Source organism: Nicotiana tabacum, chromosome 15, assembly GCF_000715075.1.
Source record: "Nicotiana tabacum cultivar K326 chromosome 15, ASM71507v2, whole genome shotgun sequence".
Lineage (NCBI taxonomy): Eukaryota > Viridiplantae > Streptophyta > Magnoliopsida > Solanales > Solanaceae > Nicotiana > Nicotiana tabacum.
This window is the reverse complement of record NC_134094.1, coordinates 85,391,499-85,417,730: the sequence shown is the minus strand read 5'-3', so window position 1 is coordinate 85,417,730 and position 26,232 is coordinate 85,391,499. Positions and strand designations below refer to the sequence as shown.

General features: G+C 39.1%; 1 long non-coding RNA gene across 1 annotated transcript; it reads left to right on the top strand.

Annotated features, from left to right (window-relative positions):
* The first annotated feature begins 456 nt into the window (after positions 1-456).
* On the top strand, positions 457-2,450 carry LOC107772654 (uncharacterized). Its single transcript, XR_001645125.2, has 2 exons — positions 457-1,001; positions 1,243-2,450. It is a non-coding gene; the product is annotated as an uncharacterized LOC107772654 (long non-coding RNA).
* Positions 2,451-26,232: the final 23,782 nt, after the last annotated feature.

Sequence of the window (26,232 nt, the reverse complement as noted above, 5' to 3'; positions counted from 1 at the left end):
ATTTAGGAATATTTTAAATCATGAAAGTCATCAAAAAAAAATTGGGGAATCTTAGGTGTAACTGATTTGGAGTCTTCTATAATAGGGCAGTAAGGGCTGGAAAGCAATAAAACAATAAAAATTAGGTAAAAAAGGGACTTAAGGTTTGCTTGGTTGCTTTTCTGTTCACAACTACATCACAAATCTGCTGGTATACTCCTACTACTATTCTTATGTACAGACATAAAGAATCATCTCTAGACTACTTCTTGTCATCCAATACTTTGAGTAGTGTCGCTTGAAAATTCACATCAGCCTCGACCTTTAGACAGCAGAACTTGGTGCCTGGTAAGGGCATTTGAAGTGCTACATTGACGTTTACACTTGGCTAGTGAATACACGCATCATTGTCTGTTAGGAATGGACAAACCCATCAGATGTAACTTGCACTTATCAATTCTGTGCTTTAGGTTGGTTTCATTTACATGTTCTTCGACAATTTGTAATTTTGGATTCTTTGTTTTCATTCACATATATTTATATAACACACTAGGCATGACGCCTAGTGTTCTCTTTGCTTAAAAAAAAAAAGGGACTTAAGGGTTAAAATACAAAAGGTAAAAGAGGTTGGAAAGAAAAAGAGATAACAGAATGGACAGCTATACAGCTGTAAGAAGATTCTATATAATCACCCGCTCACTCACGCATAGGAGCGGACTCATTGATCATTTCCTACATATATTCACACTCTTTCCACTCCTCTCTGGATATTTACACACAAAATACATACAGAAGCTGAAATCAAAAGAAAAATTCTTAGAATTCAAGTCTCAAACAAAAACAGATTTGAAAACAAAAAAAAGGGAACGAAGAAGTTTTTTAAAATCTGGGTTTCGAAAAGGCTTTAGGAGTGCCATTGCTGCTGTTCTTTGCTTGGTTGCTGTTGTTTCCTGAATCTGCTGAGCTTTATTCTTCAATTTTTGCCTTTATTTGGCCATTGCGAGCTTTGTGCTCAAGCTTAGGTACACATCTTTGATTTTTGTATAATTCTGAATTCTAGCATAATAAAATATTTCTGCTCTTCTATGAAATTCAAATATGCTACTGTCTTCATGTAATGTTTGTGTTTAGCTGTGATAGTGTATTTGCATTTGAAGTGAAGTTTGAATTTGCCTCTGTTGGTCATGTATAACATATTTAATTTGAATCTGTAATCCGTTATACGATGACTTTGTATTGTGGTTAACCATAAACGTTTCGCAGATCTATGGAAATTGGGTTCAAGTTTGTCCATGTCAGTCTGTCTGTTTTCGTTTTGGACATTGATGTTGAAAGCTGAAAGAGGAACGCCATACCTGTAGAACCAAAAGCATGAAGAGATATAGATTAATTAATTGCAGTCTATTTGCTATTACATTGTTTAATTCCAGAATTATAGGATGTTAGTTCCCAGAAGCATTTATCATCACAAATTCAAGACCACGATTTCTAATGTAATGATTTGGCGTTGTAACTTTAAATCTGGATGAACGTGTACTCATGCTTAGTTTAGCTTGTAGCTATTTCATTTCTCTGCAATGGTGCCTGCAGATTACTGGGTTTCCACTCCCAGGGGCCCATTTTGAGGCATGTGGCAAGGCCTGTTTGGTCTCAAAAGATTGAAAGATGTTTTGGGCTTGTGATCTGAAGCCCAGCCACATTTCACAGGACCTATTGGAGGTCTGGTGCATTTATTTAGGGAAATTTTACCTCCTATAGCAAAGCTTTACACCTTATTTATTATAAATAAATATTCTTTTAAAATATTATTTTCTATAGCTACCTTTTAGATTTTATAGCAAAATATGTATTTATAGTCACTTCTTACTGTTTAGCCATTAAATACGCTGGGTAATATTTTTCTGACTCCTACTTTCTGTATACAACTTAACCACGATCTCTCTCCACCCCATCTCTCTCTCTCAACACCACTCTCTTCTCCATGAATACAACCACGATTCTCCACCGATTCATCTCCATTGTCTCGCGAAATTTTTAACTTTTTTTTTGCTCCAAAAAGTTGTGGTAAGTGTTAAACTTGATAGATTTTCGCTGGTATCGGAATTGAATGGAAAAGACAAGACAAAACGAAACAGAAAAAGATAAAGGAGAAACAAAGATCTGGAGAAATACAAGTGCAGATCTCAAAATTTTCAAAGCAGAAATGAGAGATTCACTACCTGGACAACCCAGAGAGGGCCGGTACCGGCGGCGGCGCCTCACATGGCGGCGGCCTGGATATCGGTGGATTGGGGACGGAGTTTAGGGCTGAGAAACTTGAAGAGTCAGTTACCTTTATTTTTATTGTATTCAATGTATCTCGCTGTATTCCATGTATTTCATTGTATTCACGAATTTAGTCTTTTCTACTTTTTCAATATATTCACTGTATTTAAATATATTCAAGTTAATTATATAATTTTAAAGCTTCACTTTGTTTCACAGTATATATTCAGCAATATGTATTCAATGTATTGTAGAATGTATTCATATATTTTTTTAATTAATATAATTTATGTATTCAGATATATATGTGTATTCAAATGTATTTACAGTATGTATTCATATGTTTTTGCACTATAGATGACCTGCTATACTTCATGTATTCAATGTATTGTATGTATTTAACTGTATTCAATGTAATTATATAATTTCAATATATAAATCTATTTGTAAAAGATACCACTAAAAAATATTTTAGTAAAGATACCACTAATAAAAAGAAAGGATGGATTGAATCTCTGAAGATTGCTCTGTTTTGGGGGTGTTTTTCGGCTGAGAATCTTTTCTATAACTGAAAATACAAATTTTGCGTGTTATAATTGAGTTTGTTGAGTTATATTAAGAGTCTATCGCATTAATTGATTCACTTACCGTTTTTAAATAGCTGGGGGGGAAAATTTCCGCATATTTTCATTATTGTATTCACGAATACAGCTCGCGAATACATATGAATACAGTCTATGTTTAGCTGGACTTTCTTGTTTTCCATCGAATTTTGCTACTGTATTTATGAATACAGTAGTTTGAATATATCGAATACACTCTATAACAAGTGAAAACATAGTTATATGAAGTAATTAAATAAATGATAGTTATAACAAGTTAATAGCCACTAAATAATAATGGTGAAAATTTGTTAGTATGAGTCCACAATGTTGTCATCTAGTTATTAATCCATGTTGAAATAAATAATTAGATAGAAACATGTAATCAATTTTGCTAATTTATTTCCAGTAATTCTAAACGCGAGTCTATTCCATGATGTAAGGCTGCCGCCCGATTCATTCCTGAAATACGTTATCAATAGCCATAAGTTTGTTAGATATTCTATTCATTGAAGTTCAAACTTTTAGTTTACACCTTGATATTGCTTTATCCACAATAAATCATTCCATAACTTTGAACCTCCACAGCAATCTCAAACCTTAGAAAAATAAACAAATTATGATTATATCATAGGTTGCTTTAAGTGCGCTTTTGAATTATTATCGTGATTATGTATACGTTCGTGTAACATAATTACGATTCCCAAATAAATCAAGGTACGCATTCGCGCGACTTTGGCCAAACCATCTTAATACTAATTAAGTGTTATGAATCGTGTGTACGTACGCGTGACATGATTTAGCATACTGAACAAAACGGATTCATACATACATGGTTCGTTTCAAGATAATTCCATAATCTAATAATCAAGTAATTTAAAAGTTGTAAAAGAAATAAACTACACATAGGTTCTAAAACACGTAATAATTCATTAATTAAGCCAGGTATAAATTACAAAACGACCGTGCTAAAATCACGAAATTTAGGAGTGCCTCACACCTTCTTCCGGATTAACAGAATTCCTTACCCGGTCTTCTGTGTTTCACAGAATTTAAAACAGAGTCAAATTTCCTTGATTTGGGATTCTAAAATAAATCGGTGACTTGGGACACCATAACAATTATTCCAAGTGGCAACTCTAATTAAAATAAATAATCTCATTTCAAATAATATCACTTTAATTGAAAAAACTCCTTATCTTCGAAAAAAGGAGGTATGACAGCTCTGGCGACTCTACTGGGGATTATAACCCAGAACTTCTAGTTCAGTGTTTAGAATTCGAGCTTGTTATGTGATCTATACTTAGCTTTATTGATTGTATGATATTATTGTATTTGCGAGCCTAATGTGCTAATTGTTTTTCATTTACCGCTTTGATATTGTTTGAACTGTATAAACTGTCTTCATACGCCTCCTTTATGAGTCTTCTGAATTATTGATGCACAGGTGCGCGTGACCCACTTTTCTGTTAGATGTCATACCAATTAGAACGAGACTGGTTCAGTAACTAGGTCGGATAGGCTTTCGTGCTCTTGGTACGTTTCCCCCACCTCGGCTCAAGCTGTCCGCTTGGGTAAGCGAGGTCTAAAACACCCTCTAAGATTTAAACCTAGAATAACATAGCCTCATGGCAGATCCCTAGTAGGAATATTTATTTGCATCACGTGCATTTGACTTTAAGGACTCAACACAGGGGTTGGGTCCGTCTAGGACAGGTGTATCTAAAATTACAGGACCATCCTGATGCAAGTTATGTGCTACTTGTGCATTTTATTTGATTCGATTTGTGCATGTTGAACGGATTCTAAAAATAAGAGAGAAAATCGAGGAAAAACCACGATAGAGAGGTAAGAGAGAGAAAATTCATCCAGTTCCTAAAAATCTCAGTATTTGGAGAAAGAAAAAAAAAAGAAAAAAAAAGATTTCTTGAAACTCTGCTGAAATTTTGAAAGGGTTTTACAAAATTGGCCAAAAATTACAAAAAATATTATTTTCCTCTATTTTGACATAACTGACCGAACTATGCAGGTCTAATTTTCACCGGATGTGAGATACATATGTAACCTTCATCGGGTCTGGCCCCCACTTTTCAAAAAATCCGAAATATTTTTCTTTTCCTTAATTCCTTTTTCAGAAGTCTTTCCTTAGATAATCCCAAAAAAGAAATTTTTTAAACCCAAAAATATTTTCCTCATTTTTCAAAAAAAAAAAAGAGAAAAAAGAAAGAACAATCAAAGTCCAAAAACACGATTTTCCCTTATTTAGAAATCTTCATCCCAAATTTTCAAAACATCCAAAAATATTTTTTAAATCCAGATTTTAAAAAACAAAATCAAATCAAATAGAAAAAAAAAAGAGAAAAAATGAATATTTGAATTCCAAAAAATTTTCGTTCTTCTTCGGACGTTTATCTTTCGGAAATAAAAAGAAAAAACTGAAAGCACAAAAAATATTTCTTAGAAGTCTTTATAAAAAGAAGAAAAGAAAAAATGGGTCAGTCTATTACCCAATCTCCCCGAACTACTTAATGATCCGATTCATGCGGCGTCATGATTAGGCAATCCCCATCGGATGCGATCATAGCCATAAACAAAACTGAGCGAAAAATCAAAAAAACAAATTGAGTGGAAAACAAACAAAGATAGAAAAAAAAAATAAAGAGTGACAAAAATATGAGGAGAAAACTCAAGAGAAAGGGAGAGGTCAAACCAAAAGAAAGCCGGAAATGAAATAAAAAAGTTACAGAGTGGAAAAGAGATAATGAAAGTCAGGATGAAACACGCAACCGTTCAAACACATGGTAGAAGCATTTAACTGTTTAGGTCCATTGCATCTCAATGTGCGATTTCCTATCTGTTAAACATCTCAAAACTAACAAGGTTGTTGCGTGCGCAATTTAGCCAGGTTCTATTCAGGTGGTTCGTTTTGTTGATAATCTGGCTTCCCATCCTTTCTTCACAAGATCCAAAGGAAAGGTTCTAATGGCCTCCAAAAGCAATCTACCAATTATCAATCCAGAGGATAGCCCGGCACCGGCTATTCCACAAACACAATCAGCAACTGCTGAAGAGAATAGGATGTTGCGTCTCCGCATGATGGAAATATGGGACACCTGGTCTAATGGTAGGGAACCGCCGAGTGCAATCCCTAGGTTCCCTGAGTTGATCCCAGGGTCAGGTGGGGCTACCAACGTCCCTGTGTCCAACCCCTTCATCTCGTGCGGGTACCCTCCAATGATGTCTAACGGTCCTGGCATACCTTCTGTGGTTCGCCCCAAGCGCCAGTTTCCAGAGCACCTCCAGTATAGTTCTCTGCAGTGCTTGTCTTCACCGCGGCGCAGCCAACTGTGCCCAGGTCGTGTTTTGAACCTCCGACTTTCACATTCCAGGGCCCACAATTTCAAGAGGATATGACCTATGTTACTACGGACTCATATACTCAACCTCCACAATATGGGTTTCCAGCTGAACTGAAAAGAATGGTCAAATATCCCGAGCAGGAGGAAATGGCTCAGAAAATGAAAAGCCAGGAGCAGAGTTTAAAGAACATGCAGGACCTGAGTAGCCAAAAGAGTGTCTCCTACTTCGACTTGTGCATGTTTCCCCCCGTCCATTTGCCAGTTGGTTTCAAAACGCCAAAATTTAAAAAGTACGACAGGCATGGAGACCTGATCGCTCATTTGAAAAGGTACTATAACCAGCTAAGGGGTGTTGGTGGAAAAGAAAAACTTCTAATGGCATACTTTGGAGAGAGTCTGGTAGGAATGGCCTCTGAATGGTATATGGACCAGAAAATCGCTCATTGGCACGTATGAGATGACCTTGCCAGAGATTTTGTCTGCCAGTTTCAATACAATGTGGATATTGCTCCGAATAGAAACTCCCTATCTAATCTGAAAAAGAAATCCACGGAAAGCTTCTGTGATATACTGTTAAGTGGTGCGAGCAGGTCGCCCGTGTGAAGCCTCCAATGGATGAGACAGAGATGGTCACACTTTTTTTAGAGGCAGACTACTTTTAGAACATGATGTCTGCTATGGGAAAGCCATTCGCTGCAGCCATAAAGATTGGATAAATAGTTGAAAATGTGTTTAAAATGGGTTAAAAATAGGCCGAATCTTAAGTCAAGCCGCCTTCAAGGCAACGTCACAGGCTGTTCAAAATGGTTTAGGGGGTTTGATAAACAAAAACAGGAGAGAAGAGGGAGCCATGATGGCTTCGAGCTCGAGGGGGCCCGCGGGTCATTCAACCAATCATACATTCCTCCCAAAGTCCCACAGCACTATTATCCCCATTAAGATGTTGCTTATGCCATGGCATCGCCTCCTTATGCGATGATGAACGCGAAACCTTACACGCGGCCACAACATTATACACAAAACCGACCTCCACCTCCCATAAATGCATGTCCGCACCAAGCTCCATATAATCCTTAACAAAATGTTCCCCAATACAATTCTCGCCCAAGAGAGCCTCTCAGAAAGAATCAGTTTACCCCTATTGGTGAGTCATATTCAAGTTTGTTCCAAAAGCTAATCAGGCTACATCTGCTGCAGCCAGTGGCCCCAAACCGGCCGAACCCTGAGTCCCCCTCGCACCGAGCTGATGCTAGATGTGAATATCACTCCAGAGCAGTGGGGCACGAAACAGAGGACTGTTGGACCCTCAAGAGGGCAGTTGAAAACTTGATTGAAGCTAAATGAATCGTTCTTCGGGATGAAGAGGCTTCTAATGTGACTAATAATCCTCTACCTACTCAAAACAACGGGCCAGTCATTGGAATGATCTGTGATGATAGGGAATTTGACCCGGCACTGAAAGCCATAGTATCCATCGCCGCAATAGAAGAGAAGCCTAAAAGTAGGCGCCAAACCTGAACGTTCCCTGTCAGATGGGAGTCCCGATAGCAGGTCTTGCTGTCCTTTCTGCGTCCGGATTATTTCAAGGTGTAATCCGGGTGTTTTACTTTACTGCTTTACTTTCTGATGTAAACCCTTCTATCTTTTTTTAAAAAATTCAAATAAATTAAATCAATAGTTCATTGTCCACGAATATCTCTTTTATTAATCTTGTCACTGCTCTTATTCTCTTTTCAGTTATGTTAAATGCAGATTATAATAACATGACATGCTTGCGGACTAAATGCCTAGATCCGAAAATGCTATCCGACTTCAAAATAATGAATCAGGAAGTGGAATCCAATGAAGATAAGGTTAAGGAAATAAAATAGAGAATCGGAATAGTATGAGAATAAGCCTAAGCCAAGTTCGAATGAAACCCGCAGAAATTGAAATTCTCTCTCTTCAGATTCGAAGCCGAGATTGAGGTTGAAGAATGGGTCAAGACCCGTTTGGAACAATTAACTTTGATTGATGAAAACCGATTGGCCGCAATATGCCACGGGCAGTTATACCAACAAAGAATGGCATGTGCCTATAACAAGAAAGTACGACCTAGGAAATTTGAAGTGGGACAAGTCGTTCTGAGACGTATCCTCCCACATCAAGAAGAAGCTAAAGGAGAATTTTCTACAAATTGGCAAGGTCAATACATTGTCATAAGAGTGTTGCCAAAGGGAATTGTACTTGAGTACCATCGAAGGAAACGTCCCCGAGACGACTGTCAATGCAGATGCAGTCAAAAGATACTATGTTTGACCATTTAATCAGCATTAATATTCTTTGATTGGGATGACAAAGGCTTTCATTCTCACTATCCAAACACTATCAACCATTTGCAAACCCCTTGAGTCGGTTACCTTTCTTTGATTACCCTCTTTGGAACCTCGAAATAAAGAAAAGGCGAAAAAGAAAAGAAAGAAAAAAGAAAAGAAGAAGAAAAAGGAAAAAAAAGAAAAAATTGATGATGAAAAATAATGAAGAAAAAGAAAAAAACAAAAAACAAAGAAAAATAAAAGAAAAGAAAAAAGAGAAGAAAAGGAAAAAAAACAAAAATCAAAACGAAGTTCATGTTGATTGAACTACGTTCGATCTGATTCCGAAAGGATACGTAGGCAGCCTCACTCTAGGGTTCGGTCTCACCAAACAAAAAATTCACATTCCCCACAAGTCGAAACTGGGGCAGCAGTTACGATGTTTTGGCGATGATTTCATCTGGAAGGTTCCATAGTTGTAGTTCAATCAAAAATTCTTTTTACTCAAATCCCTTTCAAGTCCTTCCGACCAATCCGCGAGAATGATTAAGAATTAGAGGTCACAGATATTGGACCTGGAGCTGTCAAGAAATGAGAGAAATAAAATGAGAGAGTCTTATTGGTGAAAACTCTCACGGGCACTGTAAAGTGATAGTGAGTAGAGAAATTAAAAAGAAAAAAAGAAAAATAAGAGTCTTGTTAGTGAAAATCTGCAAAGGGCACTATAAGGCGATGGCAAGAAGAGAAATGAGGGAGGTCAGCTGGTGAAAACTTGCAAAGGGAACTACTGATCGAAAAAAGGATCCTCGCAGTCATGGCATCAACACAGTCCCAGGCAGAGCTTCTCGATTTTGAAACAAATGTTGTGATAAGTTTCTTAGAGTCGGACGGTTTACACGGATCATGCATCCAGTCCAAAAGGCATGTCATGTTTATTGAAGTCCGCATGTACTCCCAGATAAGTCTTTTTTTCTGTTCCCCGAAAGGGACACCTCTTGTTTAAACTCATTCTCTATTCCGTTGTTTGTTTTTCTTTGAGTCTCTTTCGGTTTAACTTCGTGTCAGAATAATGGCAAAGAAAGAATGGAAAGACCGGTTACAGGGCTCTAGTTTGAAGCGAGCGGATACATTCAAAATGCACTCAGCCTCGATAAAGCATCAAGTCGATCCCGATTGGCCATGATTGGTAGATGCTCTGAAATTAGAAATTTTGAAGAAAAAAAAAAGAAACAAAGTTAAAGTTGAAATGCCCACAAAGGCAAAATAAAGTTGGAAATGTTAAGTCCCGCTAGGAGACTAGCCGTCATGGCAAAAGTTTGAAAAGCCAAAGGTTCTCCGGGGTCAGAAATGCAGTTGGTATTCAGAAAACAACCAGTTGCAGCTAAAATCAACAAGAAAATGGGCCGCTATCAAGAGACTGAAACACTCAAGGCCACAAAACCAACCACTATTTTAAACTGAAAATTGTTCTTTGTTGCAAAATAGGAAACACACAATGAAGGAAAAACAACCTTGAAAAAAAGCAGGTGCCAATGAAAGGAAATCGCGCGGAGACTAAAACAGCTTTGCAACAACAAAAACTCTCAAAAGGGAAGTCTTATCAAAATTCTTTCCCGAATTTTACTCATTTTCTGTATTAAAAAAAAAATCAAATCAAAATTTCAAAATCATGGTAGTATAGGGTACACCAATCTCTAGCTACATTATCCAAAGTAGGGTACACCATTCCTTAGTTGATGATATTTTAGACTTGGGTTACACCACTCCCTAGTCTCCTTACTGGTATAGGGTATACCAATCCCTAGTTGTGTCTTTCAACATAGGGTACACCATTCCCTAGTTGAATTGATCTTTAATGCATGGTACACCACTCCCTTATATCTTTATTTATAGAATTGAAACGCAGGGCACGCTATTCTCTGATATCATTCTTTTAGACATAAGGTACACTACTCCCTAGTCTCATTACCAGTATAGGGTATACGAATTCCTAGCTATGTTATTTCCAATATAGGGTACACCACTTCCTTGTTGATTGATCTTAAATATAGGGTACACCACTCCCTGATATCTTTATTGATAGAGCTTAAATGCAGGGTACACTACTCCCTGATATTATTCTTTTAGACATAGGGTACACTACTCCCTAAATGATGATATTTTAGACATAGGGTACACCACTTCCTAGTCTCCTTACCAGTACACCAATCCCTAGTAGTGTCTTCCACCATAGAGTTCACCATTCCCTAGTTGATGATATTTATACATAGGGTACACCACTCCCTAGTCTCCTCACCAATATAGGGTACACCAATCCCTAGTTGTGTTTTCCGACATAGGGTACACCACTCCCTAGTTGATTGAACTTAAACGCAGGGTACACCTCTCCCTGATATCATTACCAATTGATCTTAAATGCAGGGTACACCACTCCCTGATATCATTATTATTAATAGAGCTGAAATGCAGGGTACACCACTCTCTGATATCATTATTATTGATAAAGCTGAAATGCAGGATACATCACTCCCTGATATCATTATTAGACCTAGGGTACACCACTCCCTAGATAGGATAGAAGTGTACACCACTCCCTAGATTACAATACAAATATAACCTCTGTCTGAAATACAAAATAGACAGGCTAAAATAAACGAATATGATGGAGACTCTGCATGTTGCGGATTGTAATCATGGAATGCAGCTCACTATAAAGTCCCCTCCGCAGCTACGCCTATGCGCCAAGATGACCACCAACAATACTTGTTTCAGCACCTGCATAATTAGTCTAGAAGTGTAGCATGAGTACGTAAATCAACACATATCCAGTAAATATCTAGCCTAACTCCGGAGAAGCAGTGACAAGGGATCGACATCGACACTTATTAGTGGTCCAATAAATCAAGTATGATTATAGAAGTAGGCATGTAGGAAACATGGCAAGTAAGAATAGTGAAAACATATATAAGTACATAATATGATCCTCAACTGAACAGTAAACACAAAGTCCTCATATATCAGATACTATCTCGAATGGAATACATCATGTTCAAAACCAGATAAAATGTCACCTCTCAAGTCAAGAAAACTCACGGGTACACTGACTTCTTATCAAATATTACGTACGATTCTGCCGAGGCGAGCGGCCCGATCTCATAAGAGTGTTTCATAGAACTGTCGAGGCTAACGACCTGATCCCATAAGAGTGTTTTACAATATCCAGCCGAGGGAATGACCTGATACCATAATAGTGTATTGCAATAATCCTGTCAAGGCAAATGACCTGATCCCTTTAGAATATGATACATGATACTGCTCAAGCGAATGGCCCGATCCTATAAGAATATGTTACTCTGCCGAGGCGAACGGCCCAATCCCATAAGAGTACTGTTGAGGCGTTCAGCCCGATCCCATTAGAATATACTTTAAGGGGTCCTTGACCACACTCACGAAATATATGTGTGAGTTATGAAATTCAAGAAAGCTTTCCGATGAATACGCACAATGCGGGAGAAATCAGTGAAGGGATATAATTTCTACGGTTAATCAAGTAGCTCGTCAAGTATCTAAAATACCAAGTCCATTACTCTACGCAAGTCTAGTCTCAGTGTGAATTAAAGCATTTAAACAGGAAAGAATAACTAAAATAGTACATTTAAAGCATGGCGTGAGTCTAAGTCTACCCGGACATAATCAAGAATTCTAGTATACACACGGACACTTGTCACCTCATATGTACGTAGCTCCTATAACATGTAGAACATAACAAATATAACATCTACGGGATAAATTCTCCCTCACAAAGTTAGACAGGATTTACGTCGCTCCGAAATTCGATAACCGGCTCCAACGCCCCTCTAACTCCTCAAACCAATGCCAAACGATTCGAAACTAATAAAAAAATATGCAAACCACTCAAAATATTCTCCAATACTCATAATTTAATAATTTATAGCAATTTCAAACTCTACTCGAAAAGTCAACAAAGTCAACCACCGGGTCCACGTGCCTGGATTCCGAAATTTTTTGAAGATAAACATTACCCCTAGCACCACGAACTCAATATATAATTTATTCCTAATTCCATGTCGAAGTCAAAATTCAAAATTACTATTTTTAGGTTTTCTTCTAAAATCCAACAATTGCTACTTTCATGTTAAAATCTATATATAATCCATGTATTTAACTCACAATGAGTAAGAATTACTTAACTCATGATAGATGATGAAAATGGCACTTCAAAATCGCTCCAATGAGAGAAACGAGATAAAAATGAGCCAAAACCCGATTTGCATTCTTATACACTACCCAGGTGATGCCTTTCGCGATCGCGATCGCAAAGCAAAAGCTTCTGCTAACCCAAAAATAGCCATAGCAATCGCGTATGTACCTCCGCAATCACAAACCAAGAATAGCCCTTTCATCGCGAACGCAGAACAGCATCGCGCTCGCGAAGACCAATTCACCCAGCCCGGCTTCAATAGCTACACAAACGCGGGTTACCACTCGCGAACGCGAAGTCCCAGCCCAGGGCACTTCACAAACGCGAGGCTCCTATCGCGAACATGAAGATAGACGCCCCGACTTTTGATTACCTTTCGCAATTGCGACCCTTCGTCCACGATCGCGATTCCTACCGGACACACCAAAAACCAGCAGCTTAGAAACATAGATATATAGTCTGAAACCACCCCGAAACACACCCGAGGCCCACATGACCCCGTCCAATCACACCAACAAGTCCCAATACCTTATCTAAACTTATTCAAAGGCTCAAAACACCACACACAATATCAAAATCATAAATCGTCGATCAAAAACCTTCTCTCAACTTTCAAATCTTTGAACTTCACTAAACGCCCAATTCACACTTAGACCTACCGAATCACGACCAAATTTCATGCACAAGTTCCAATCCATAAAATGAACCTATCCAAGGTCTCGGAACACCGTCTGGAGTCCAATAATACCAAAGTACACTCTAAGTTAATCTTAGCAAATTTCAAACCTTCGGAAATGCAAACTTCCGATGATAAGCGTCGAATCGCTTCCGGACCATCCGATACTCGACTCGTACATACGTCCAAGTCTGAAATCATCTTACGAACCTATAGGAACCTTCAAGTCCTAATTTCGAGGTCGTTTACTCAAAAGTCAAACCTTGGTCAACTCTTCCAACTTAAAGCTTCCGAATTGAGAATTATTCTTTCAAATCAACTCCGAATTTCTCGAAAATCAAAACCAACCATACATGTAAGTCATAATACATGAAGTGAAACTGCTCAAGGTCTCAAACCGCCGAATAACATGCTAGAGCTCAAAACGACCGGTCGAGTCGTTATATTCTGCCCCACTTAAACATATGTTCGTCTTTGAACGGACCAAGAATCATTCTCAAAATTGTTAAAATCACTGTATAACTCCTCGTGCATTCACCCGTGCCACCGCAATCCATATGAACACCTTATCTCAACCCCTACTAAAGATCACATTTCTACTGCTTTTAGAAGGGGAACAAGGTAGGAATTGCCAAAGCAAATCCAAGGTTATCATAAAGCTATTCCAAAATAAAGATATCTATACTGTAGTTTGATATAAGACAATTTTGTCGGAGAAGCGGGCCACATGGATTAAAAATATAAATCTTGACCCATAATAATAATAACCTTTGAAAAAAAGGGGGGAAATCAAAACAAAGTACTGTAAATACTTAGGTAAAATCAAGTATACAAAAAAATAAAAATTATTGTAGTTATGTTTAGACTAATACCTGGATAGCCTCCTTTTTTCCAATAATCATTATCCAGCACTACCCAGAGAGAAAGACAAACACACTACGCTTTGATCCCCTTTTTACTGTTAAAGACTAAAGTTCTCATGCTTTGATGTTTATAGATTCGTCAAGTTGTAGGTATTCAATTATTGGGGTATCTTTGTTGAAGGAATACGCCATATCATGTTGAATAATGAATATAGCACCACCAAGATTACGGTGGGATAAATAGGATGTTGTCATCCTTAATAAGAGGTTTCAAGTTCAAGCAACAATTAAAATAAATTTTAGTAGAGAGTACTTTCTCTTTTAATGAATCCTATGCGACGCGAATTCGAATTAGTGCTCTAATTCGATATCGAGCATATCAGCATATCTATACTCTGCAGTATTGTGCAGATTTCGTGATCACAAGTTAAGAGAAGAAAACACCACCACATGCAGTATTCCTATCAAGGTATGTGGGAGATGCATCTCTCTATTTCAACAAATCACAAAAACAAAATAGTACTCCATTGTTTTTGGACAATAAAAAATATGGCATTATCTTTCTTAGTCTTTCTCCCCTCTATGAAATGAGCACAACAAGGTGCTAATATCATCATTGAGAAGCAAAAATAAACTAATCAAGAAGTGCCAAAATACAAGTTACATACTAATTTTTGTTCATACAAGTTACATATAATCTCTTACAAATTTCATAAATCCTTCAAGGTTCGGAGGAAGTTCCGTTGGTGGTGGCGGAAAAGTAGCTTGTTCATCGCCGCTTCTATTGTCGGATGAAGCAGCACCCTCATTAAGTTCAACTAGTATTTCTTCATAAGCTTCGTCTACCTCTGGTTGTGATTCAGCAAGTCTAAAGAGTTTTGATGATTTCAATAGCTCCGTATGATGATTTTGAACTTAGGAGTGTGTCTGGATGTTGATTTGAAATTTCATAGGTTATTTCGACGTGAATTGGCGAAAGTTGAAAAGTTTGACCGGGAGTTGACTTTATTGATATCGGGATCGGATCCCAATTTTGGAAGTTGGAATAGGTCTGTAATGTCGTTTATGACTTGTTTGTAAAATTTGAAGTCAATCGGAATTGTTTTGGTATGGATCGGCATTGGTTTCGGAATTCGGAAGTACATAGTTCATAGGATTGGATTTGGGTTGCGATTCGTAGAATCGATGTTGTTTGATATGATTTTTGGCCTTGAGTAGATACGTTATGTATTTTGGAACTTTTCGGTATATTCGGACGGGGTCCCGGGGCCCCGGGGGAAAACGGATTGAATTCGGATCAATATTTGGACTTGTTGGATTGCTGAAGTTTCCAGCTTCTGGTGTCATCGCACCTGCGGAGGGACTGGCCGCAGGTGCGGACTCGCAAAAGCGAGTTGTATTGGAATGGTCTTCACAGAAGCAAGGTCGTTTCTGCGATGGAGGGAATCGCATGCACGGGCTAGATCGCAGGTGCGACTTATTCGCCGTAGGAAATTCCGCACGTGCGAATTCGCTGGACAGAAAGAGGGATTTTTCAGGGTTTGATTCATAATCCATTTTTGGACATACAGGGCTCGGTGGGAGGCGATTTTCAAGATTTTTTCAGAGAGATCATTGGGGTAAGGAATCCTAACTCGATTTTGGTTAATTTACATAAATCTAATGATAATTTTATCATTTAATTAGTGGTTTGAGTTGAAAATTTGGGGGAGAAATGGTAGAAAGTTCTTAGGCTAAAAATTGAGGATTTGAAAGGCGATTTGAGGTCGGATTTGGGTAATTCTTCTATTATTGGACTCGTTATCGAATGGGTGTTCGGATTTTGTAATTTTGGTCGGGTTCCGAGACTCGGGCCCAGGTTGACTTTTTGACTTGACTTTTTATTTGTTCGCAAAGATCGTAATTTTATTGTTCGAATTAGTTTTCTATAGTTTATATTTATGGTATGAAGTTGTTTTGGCTAGATTCGAGTCGTTCGGCATTGGATAATCGAGGGAAAGAGCTACTAGCGGATTGATTTAGCATGATTTGAGGTAAATGACTTACCTAACCTTGTGTGGAGAAATTACCCCTTAGGATTGGTGTTGTTTGTGATAATTGTGATTTTTGGAAGCCTTGTACGCAAGGCGACGAGTGTGTACACGGGCTAAATGTGAAATTTACTGATTTTAACTACGTAGATCCCCTTCATGCCTTATTTGAGTTGTCTTAATATGTTATCTTCATCCTCATTAGTATAATTTCACATGCTCTACTTGTCTTATCTCTTACTTGCTAATTGCTCTACATGTTTAGTTGAAGTTCTTGTTTTCTTTATTCCGTATTCATTATCTAACTATTGAACTCTTTACTTGAAGTTGTCATTCTCGAAATATCTTGTTGTTGAAATTGGTATTGAGTTATAAAGGCCGTGATTCCTATTGAGGCAAAGTGTTACGTTGTGCAATATCATTCTGTTGAGTTATTCATTTTCGGTTGTTATTGTTGAGACTTTGTGTATATTGTGGCTGAGTCATGGGCTCCTTATTGTGAAAATACTGTATTTATTAATTTCTTTTGGCAAGTTATGGTATTGGGCACTTGAGGTGCGATTTGTGGTACAATGTAATATTGATACGCATGCGGTGATATAAGGTTTAGGGGTTGAAATGCATGTGGTGAAATAAGGTGGGCTTGATACGCGTGGCTAGTAGGGGAACTACTAGAAGTCATGTGGTGTGATAAGGTGGGCTAAAACGCGAGATGCTATTTCGGGAAAATGATTTTCAAAACTAAAAGTAAAGGCTCCCGCGATGATATAAGAAAAGATTGTGGATTACTTCTGTGATTTGAGAATATGAGGCGGTACCTCGGTAGTGACTCTTATTATTTCTCTGTTACTTCACTGGTGTTTGGTTGTTTGTTTCCTTGCCTTAACATTTCCTTTCTTTCTTCCGTGATGTATTATCTGCCTTGATTCTGTGTAGTTAATTTTGGAATATCCCTCACTTGTTTCATTTTTGTTATTATTATTATTATTGTACACTGCCTACATTTGTTCGGTCTTTTATTATTTCCAGTAGGGCCCTGACCTGATCTCGTCACTACTCTACCGAGATTAGGCTTGGCACTTACTGGGTACCGTTGTGGTGTACTCATGCTACTCTTCTGCATATCTTTTTGTGCAGATCCAGGTACTTCTTACCAGCCCAGGCATTAGTTGGGATTTCTGCTACGGAGACTTCAAGGTATACCCGCCAGCGTCCGCAAGCCTAGAAGTTCCCCCTCTCTCTAGATCTCTTTATTCATTATCTTTTCATATATAGACATTGATGTATAGGATTATCTAGTATTTCTACTTAAAGCTTGTGACTTGTATCTCGCCGGGTCTCGGGAGTTGTATATGTTGAGTTGCAAAGTTGTTTTATAAAGTTGCTGAGTTGAGACTTAATTATTAATTCAGTTGTTCCGCATGTTTGTTAGGCTTACCTAGTCTTAGAGATTATGTACCGTCACGACATCCTACGAAGGGAAATTAGGATCGTGACAGTAACTGTGCTAACAATAAACTGCTCTGTGTGCCTTGAAGCAATAATTCTATAAGCAATTATGCACTTTTGCATTATCCAATCATCATCAATCCAATGACCTGTAACAGTAAGTTAATCACAATCGTTGCTACTTCTACCAATATCAGTTGTAGTAGCAACACGATAATTTATATGAGTAAATAAATAGTGCAGATATTATTCATATTCATTGTGAGCACCTAATTTTTGCCCTAATATAAAATCAGCTGTGAGCACCTAATTTTTGCCCTAATATAAATTAATCCTAAAAAATCCAAAAAATAGCTTTAAATTATTTTTCTATATTTTTACTTAGTTTGCTTTGTACGTATTCATGTTTGATGCATTTTTAAGTTGCATTTTAAATCCTAAAGAAAATACAAAAATATTTTGAATTTTTACATTAAAAAAAAAAAATTTAATTGCATAATAAATTGCATTAGTAAAACACTAAAATACCAAAAAAATACATTAGTAACTCTACATGCATTCTTAGGCTAGTTAATTAATTAGGTCATTAGTCAATTAGTGAGTAAAATATATATAATAGTTTAGCTAGACAAATTAGTTTTAATTAAAATTTGAGTCCAAAGTGACTAATTTTATAATTGTTTCAAGCCCATACCCGTAGAAGCCCAATCCACCCCATAGTCTGGCCCATACTCTTCTCCCCCACTCTGTTAGAGGAGACCCTAATTCCACCCTCCCTTGGGATTTGACAACAGAGACAGAGAACGGACGTCCCCTCACAAAAACCCTATCCGCCGATTTCTTCTTATCGATTCCGTCCGAGCAGTTGCCCCCTCCCTCACCTCAGTCTCAGTAAAGGGACCGAAAGCGCGCACACACAAAGACAGACATATTCACAGTTTCATTCTCTCGTTGGCTTTGCTATCCGAAGTTCCATTTCGTCATTCCCTTCTAAGCTTCCTTTTCGCATCACTCAATTGAAATCTGAAGGTTCTAAAAAGTTTTTTTTGAGTGTTTCAGATCCGGATCACCGTATGCGTGCTCCCTTTGAAGTTAATCTCGTTGCGTTTTCATTGTTGATGTGCTGTTTCTGTTGCTGGATTTTTCCCTCTATTTCAGACCTCATTTGGTCATTTTCTGTCGATTTCTTGTCTGAGGTACGCCATACTTATATATGATCCTTTGTCAAATTCATAATTGAAATCTGAGTTTATTCGTGTTACATATTTGTTTTGAATTCACGGAGCCATCATGTTTATCTACCTGTGTGTTTGAAAAGTCAATTGTTTGTAATTTCAATTGTTGAATTTATGATGTCTGGGTTCGAATTTGCTGAAAGCAGTGTTACTTATGATAGTTTATTTATATCACATGTAAGCTTTATGGATCAATTTGTTTTGTACCATATAAATATATAGGCAACTGGTCTTTGGCATTTTAAGAATCCTGAGCCCAAAGTTAATTTCTGTTGCATTGGTACATGATAAAAGAGTTCATTTTGTATATTAAAATGGAGAATATGTCGAATATTAGTAGTAGATTTCTGGCAAAACTAAATGACTATTGTGATGAATGCACTTGTTGTGATTTCCCTTTTTCTAATATCAAAATATCTGAACGGGATTGTGATCACGTATGCAGAGGTATTAAATCCGCAAAGTTGAGATGCTGGTGCTCTGCTTTCAAGCACCGCTTTGAATTGGCCCATATTGGAGACTGATAATGATTAAGTCGAACACTGATTTTAGTTCAAATTAGATTATGTGAATAAAATCAAAAGTATAAAGAAATAATCATGAACATCGTAGCTTGCTTTAGACACGATTAATAAATTATCGTGACTATGGGTACGGTTCCTGTGGCATGGTCACGATACGTAAATCTCATTCGGGTGTGCATTTCATGTGACCCGACCATAACTTTTAATAATAATAAAAAATAAACATGTTGTAAGTCGCGGGTGCGTTTCACATGACGCGATTCACAATGTGTACAAAAACAAACGAGTGTGCGACATCGCGACTTGTTCAAACGAATTCCATAACTACTAAAAGCGGTTTTTAAAAGCTAAAATGCACAATAGGATATAAATATGTATTAATCAGATAATTAAGCCAATTATTAATAGTTGAGCAACCGTGCTAAAACCACGGAATTCGGGAGTGCCTCACACCTTCTCCCGGGTTAACAGAATTCCTTACCCAGTCTTCTGTGTTCGCAGACCATAAATAGAGTCAAACTTCCTCGATTTGGGATTTAAAATAAACCGGTGACTTGGGACACCATAATTTATTCCAAGTGGCGACTCTGATCAAATAAATAATCCCATTTCGAATATTGTCACTTTAATTGGAAAAACTCCATTATCCTATCCTTCGGGAAAAAGGAGGTGTGACAGCTCTGGCGACTCTGCTGGGGATCGAACCCAGAATCTCTGGTTCAGGGTTCAGAATTCGAGCTTAGAATAACTGTTATACTTGGTTTTTGTCTATTATCTGATTTTTACGTGTTTGAGCCTAATGTGCTAAATGCCGCTTTTTACGGCTTTGATATTGTTTGAACTGTATATAAACTGCTATGAAACCCTCCTTCTCTCTGAGTCTTCTAAATCTTCTGGGGAGCGTGCGCTTCGCGTGGCTTCTTTTCTGTTAGAGTCACATCCTAATTTTAGAACGAGGTTCGGACAAGTTGCAAAGCCGGTGAAGCTTCTGTATTCCCGGTACGCTGCCTCCCCCCTCCCCGGCTCGAGTTGTCCGCTCGGGTAAGCCAGGTCTAGAACAATACACCCAGGATTTAAAACTTAGAATAACACAGCCTCGTGCCGGATCCCTAGTAGGTACGTTTGCTTGCATCACGTGCATTTGACTTAGGGGACTCAACACAGGGGTTTGGTCCGTCTAGGATAGGTGCACCGAAAAATCAAAAGACCATCCTGATGCATTCTTTACGTGCTACTTGCGCATTAATCTGCTTGGCTTGCATGTTGACCGGCTTCTAGAGTAAGGAAAGAAAATTAAGAAGAAAAAAAAAAGAAAAAAAAAAACCAAGAGTGAGGTAGGATAGAAAAATGCCCGGTTTTGATAATCCCGATATTCAAAAATCTCGTTACTCTGCCAAAGTTTCAAAAAAAAAAAATAAAGAAGAAAAATCATTTCAAAACAAATCATATCTTTTTGTGCATCAAGATGGACCAAACTACGCGGGTTTGATTCTCACCGGATGTGAGATACGTAGGCAACCCTCATCGGGTCCGGCTCTGTTTTTGCAAAAATAACCAGAAAATATGAAAATGCGTCATTTTGTCATAAATAAATTTAGGGGATGTCACTTTCTGTCCAAATATCCAGAAACGTTCCGACGGGACGCAGGGAGTTTGTTTTACCAGAATAGCCACATATGGCTCTTTTCCTAATTTTGGCCACTTAGTAAGCACAACTTTAAAATCTTCATTTCTGAAGGGGCTAAAGGGCCGTATTTGCAAAGGTGGCCTTGAGTTATTTGAGTTTTATTTCGAACAAATAATCTTTCTTTTGGGGTAAAAAAAAAACAAAAAAAAACAAATTCAATCAAAAATCACTTGTTTTTAACCAGTCGCCTTAAATAAAATGTGCAGGATGAGCACTATTGAAAATATACCTTTTTGAGTCGTAGACGAGATTCCACTAGGACTCCATATGTGGTGGAACGACCTGGGGGAGGTCAGCAAGCGTTCTGTGACAAAGGCTTTAGGTAGGCTCACTGGTCTTCTGGAAATTAAACCAAGGGTTGATATAATCGAAGCTTTGATACCGTTTTGGGACTCGACACGCAATGTTTTCCATTTCTCTGATTTCGAGTTGACCCCTACACTAGAGGAAATAGCAGGTTATGCTGGTTTCGAAGGGAAGCTAAGGCATCAATATCCAGTAGCACCGAGAACTGTAACCCCTCATAAGTTTTTGGACCTCTTAAGTATTAGCCGGCAGGTTAAAGATGAAAATTTAGCCAGATGATTCTGCACATTTCGTTTCTTATACAGCCGGTATGGGGACCCCCACGGATTTGAGGCTCCGGACACTGGTTTGAATCATCAGGGAAATAAAGACAAATGGGAAGCACGCAGGGGTTTGGCCTTTGTGGTGGCATTTTTAGGCACTCTGATATGCCCAAGGAGTGACAGACATATAGAATTGGGGCTCGCAAGAGTGGCTGACTTTATGGTCAAAAAGGCTAATGGCATTATCATACCGATGATTCTCGCAGAAATTTACCGAGCTTTAACCGCTTGTCGAGTCGGGACAAAGTTTTTTGAGGGTTGCAACTTGCTTTTACAAATGTGGTTGGTAGAACATCTTTGTCATCGCCCAGGTTACATGAACTACGGTCTGACCGGACTCAATTGCATCGAAGAATATGAAAACCGAGTAAACGGTCATGAGTTGCTAGAAGGTACTGGGGCATGGTTCGCGTATTTGGGTTCTTTAAACTCAAATCGAATTGAGTGGACTTTCGGTTGGCTCCCGGTCGATGAAGTTATTTACATATCCGCCGGAGTGTGCTTTCTTTTATTAATGGGTCTTCGGAGTATTCAGCCATATGCCCCGCATCGGGTCCTACGCCAATTGGGCAGATACCAAACAGTCCTCTATGACAAAGATTTGAGTCCACAGGTTATTGAACTATGCCCAAAAGCCACATTTCCAGAGGAAAGGGTTCGCCAGATTTGGCACCAATGTAGGTTCCTGGAACCACAGACTCAAGTACGAGATTTGTCCATGGGTGAAGTAGGATCCAACTACGCCATATGGTATGGTAAAAGAAGTCGGGTCGATCAAAAGCCAGAACAACCCGCCAAAAGGCCCCTTGTTCAGCAATTCACTGATGGAGCACGAGAGCAATGGGTTTGGTTAGCTAAAGAAAAAGAATACCGGACTACTATAAACAAACTAGAAGAACAAATTGGAAAAATCAAATTTGATAGTAGTTTGCAGGCAGCTGAAGATGAAGGGGAAAAGAAGAGGTTGGCTAGGGAAAATGAAGCCCTTCGAGCCCAAATCCAGAGAATGAAAGTAGCCGCCGAGACACCGGTAAGAAGTGAGAGAGATGAGGAAATTATAACCAGCCTAAGGCAGAAAGTGCATGATTATGGTTTTGACTTGACAAAGGCCGAAAAGGACTTGTTAAATGCTCAAGAAAAGTTGGCCAAAAGTGCAGAAGAACATGCTAGATTAGCCCACCAGTTGAAGCAGAAATATGACAAAGAAGCAGCAATTTTACAGAAAAAGCTGGTTGCCCTGGAAAATGAAATGGTCAAGCAAATAAAGGATTTTAAGACAGAAAGAGAGCATTGGTATGCATTGATTTACCAACTACAAGAAAGCATGCAACAGTTACAAGACCAAAATAACATAGATACACAAGTGTTAGAGGCTCGGGCCCATCAGATTGGACGTTTGCTTCAAGAAAAGGGTGTCATCAGAATGAGGATTAAAGAGATAGCTGATTATGTTGTAATGAAATGCCATGAATGTGAAGACATGACCAAGTCTTTTTTGCTTCTGTAATGACATTCGTTCGACAGGTGATGGTTGACCTAGACCACCTTCAAGAAGATATTGCCCGTAGGCCCGTGCGGAGACCGGCTGATGTCCCGCAAGCCCCCGGAGTGCCAGTGGAGGTTCTTATGTATTTTTGATTTTTTTTAGTTAGTTTTTGAGTCTGTATTTTACTTTCCTCGAGTTTTGTTCGTCCTTGTCAAGGCTGCTTATTTCTTTATTTCAAGTCTGTAGATTTTTCTTTTTGTGGTCATCACTACTTTTAAGTCCTTGTAATAGAAAATCCAAAAAGATGTCTTTTATTAATGAAATATTGAAAAAAAAATTCATTTTGCATTTATTTCCCTGAACTACGTAATGATCTGATTCATGCGGCGTCATGATACGTAGGCAATCCCCATAGGATTCGATCATATTCTTAAAAGAAAATAGAAAAAGAGAGAGAAAATGAGAGAAGAAAGAAAAGAGGGGCCAAACTAAAGAAAAGAGGAAAGAATAAGTATTAAAAGAGCGAAACATAGCAAAGGAGAGAGGGAAAATCAGGATTGGAGAATTTGGAAAGGCCGGGATGAAACATATGAGCCGTCGCAAAGCATTTAGAAATGTTTAACTGCTCAGGTGCATTGCATCCCCAATATGCGATTACCTATCTATAAATTGCTTTAAAACTGACCAAGTTGTTGTGTGTGCATAAAGACAGGTTCTGTTTTAGGTGGTTAGTTTGTTGGCATCCTGGCAAGTCACCCCTATAACATCAGATCAAAGTGCAAGGCAGTCATGACTAGAAAAGAATCAGACACGGGTGTTGTCGACCCGCCAAGGGAGATTGTAGAATCAGAGTCTGAATTGAAAGAGGAGGTCTACAGGTTGAAGCATCAAATGGCAGAAATGTATCAAGCCTGGATCATGGGGCATCCTCCACCTTCATTCCCCGCTAACTACCCAGAAAATCTCGCTTCCATCCCACCACTATCACAAGCCCAAGATCCCATTACCATTGACCTTTCCCCTCAGCACGCACCAGGCTTTACCCCTTATCATCATTATCCTGGCACCTCGTCCCAAACCTTTCATGCCCCACCAGCCAAAACAACCGCATACCATGCTCCGACATCCGCTTCTGTTTTCGTAGACCCTCCGCGAGCCACTCTTAACAGATCTTCTAGTGAACCCGCGTTCCAAGCTCCAGATACCCAATATCATGTCCCGGAACCAACTTTCAAAGTCGCGTATCCTTATTCCCACACCCCTCACTTTGAACCTCCTGTCGAAACTGAGAAACCATACCAGAACGTGGAGCAGGGCGAGATGTTCAGGAAAGTGAAGAGTCTAGAGCAATCTTTGAGGAACATGCAAGGGATAGGGAGCCAAGTAAGTGTGGCTTACAAGGATTTATGCTTATTTCTGGATGTCCAACTGCCCGCTGGGTTCAAGATGCCCAAGTTTGACCCGTACGATGGACATGGAGATCCCGTGGCCCATTTGAGAGGCTTTTGCAGCAATATGAGAGGCGCCGGTGGGAAAGATGAATTATTAATGGCGTATTTCAGTCAGAGTCTGAGTGGGGCAGCTTTAGAATGGTACACCCGCCAAGACACTAGCAGGTGGTACACATGGGATGACTTGGCTCAGGCCTTTGCTCGGCACTTTCAGTACAATATAGACATTGTCCCGGATCGCCTATCTTTGACCAAGGTAGAGAAGAGGCCCAATGAAAGCTTTAGGGAATATGGTTTCAGATGGAGAGAACAAGCTGCACGAGTCTACCCTCCAATGGAGGAAGATGAGATGGTCGAGTACTTTCTTCAAGCCCTAGAGCCCACTTACTTTGGCCATTTGATCTCAGCCATAGGTAAGTCCTTCAACGATGTGGTAAAGATGGGAGGAATGGTGGAAGAGGGACTCAAGTCAAGCAAGATCATGAGCTACTCTGCCATAAAAGCAACCACACAGGCAATTCAAAGTGGCACCGGAAGCCTGTTAGGCAAAAAGAAGAAAGAAGATGTCGCTATGTTTGTCTCTGGATCGTGGCATGGCCCAAGGGATCCGCCTCACCAGTACACCCAAACTCAACCTCGGCCTCAAACCTACACCCAAGCTCATATAATCCATCTCAGCATTATTTCCCACCACAAGACCCTCGATATTCTGTCGTGCTACCCCAATACCATGTTCACCATGCACAGTCATATGCTCAACCCCCTCCTTACCCGTAATGGCGTGCTCCAACCCCACAAAATCCTTATACACCCCCACAACCATACCAAAACCCTACTGGTCCAAGTTTTCGACCAAGGCCAGATTACAGAAAAGAGAGGCAGCAGCGGAAAGAAACCTTCACCCCTCTTGGAGAGTCCTATACTAGTTTGTTTCAAAGGTTGAGGTAGTTGGACGTTTTGAGGCCGATTGAGCCAAAGATACCAAATCCGCCTCCAAGAACCTTGATTATTCCCTCAGATGCGCATATTGTTCTGATGCCCCTGGGCACGACACAGAGAAGTGTTGGCATTTGAAAAGGGCGATCCAAGAGCTTATTGATACAAATCAAATTGTGGTCCAGAGCCCGGAGGCGCCAAACATCAACCAAAATCCTTTGCCGGCCCATGCGGAGACACATATGATTGAGATAGTTCATAAGGACGGGGAGCCCAAGAATTCTTCCAAGTCTGTCATGATGATCCGGGCTAGCGAAAGTAATCCAGTTAAAGCTCCAGATTTTGCAAAAGCAATGCCTTTAATAGTTGAAGGGGTGTCGGAGAAGCCAAGCACGCTCAACGTGAAGCCATCTGTATTGGTTGTGAAAGGTCCTCCGATTGATGTTGAAGCGAACCAGGAAAAGCAAAAAGTGATCGTACCAGGGGTCCCGGGCAAGCCTGTCATAATCGTGGAAGGGACTCGTATTACCCCCGTTATTATTAAG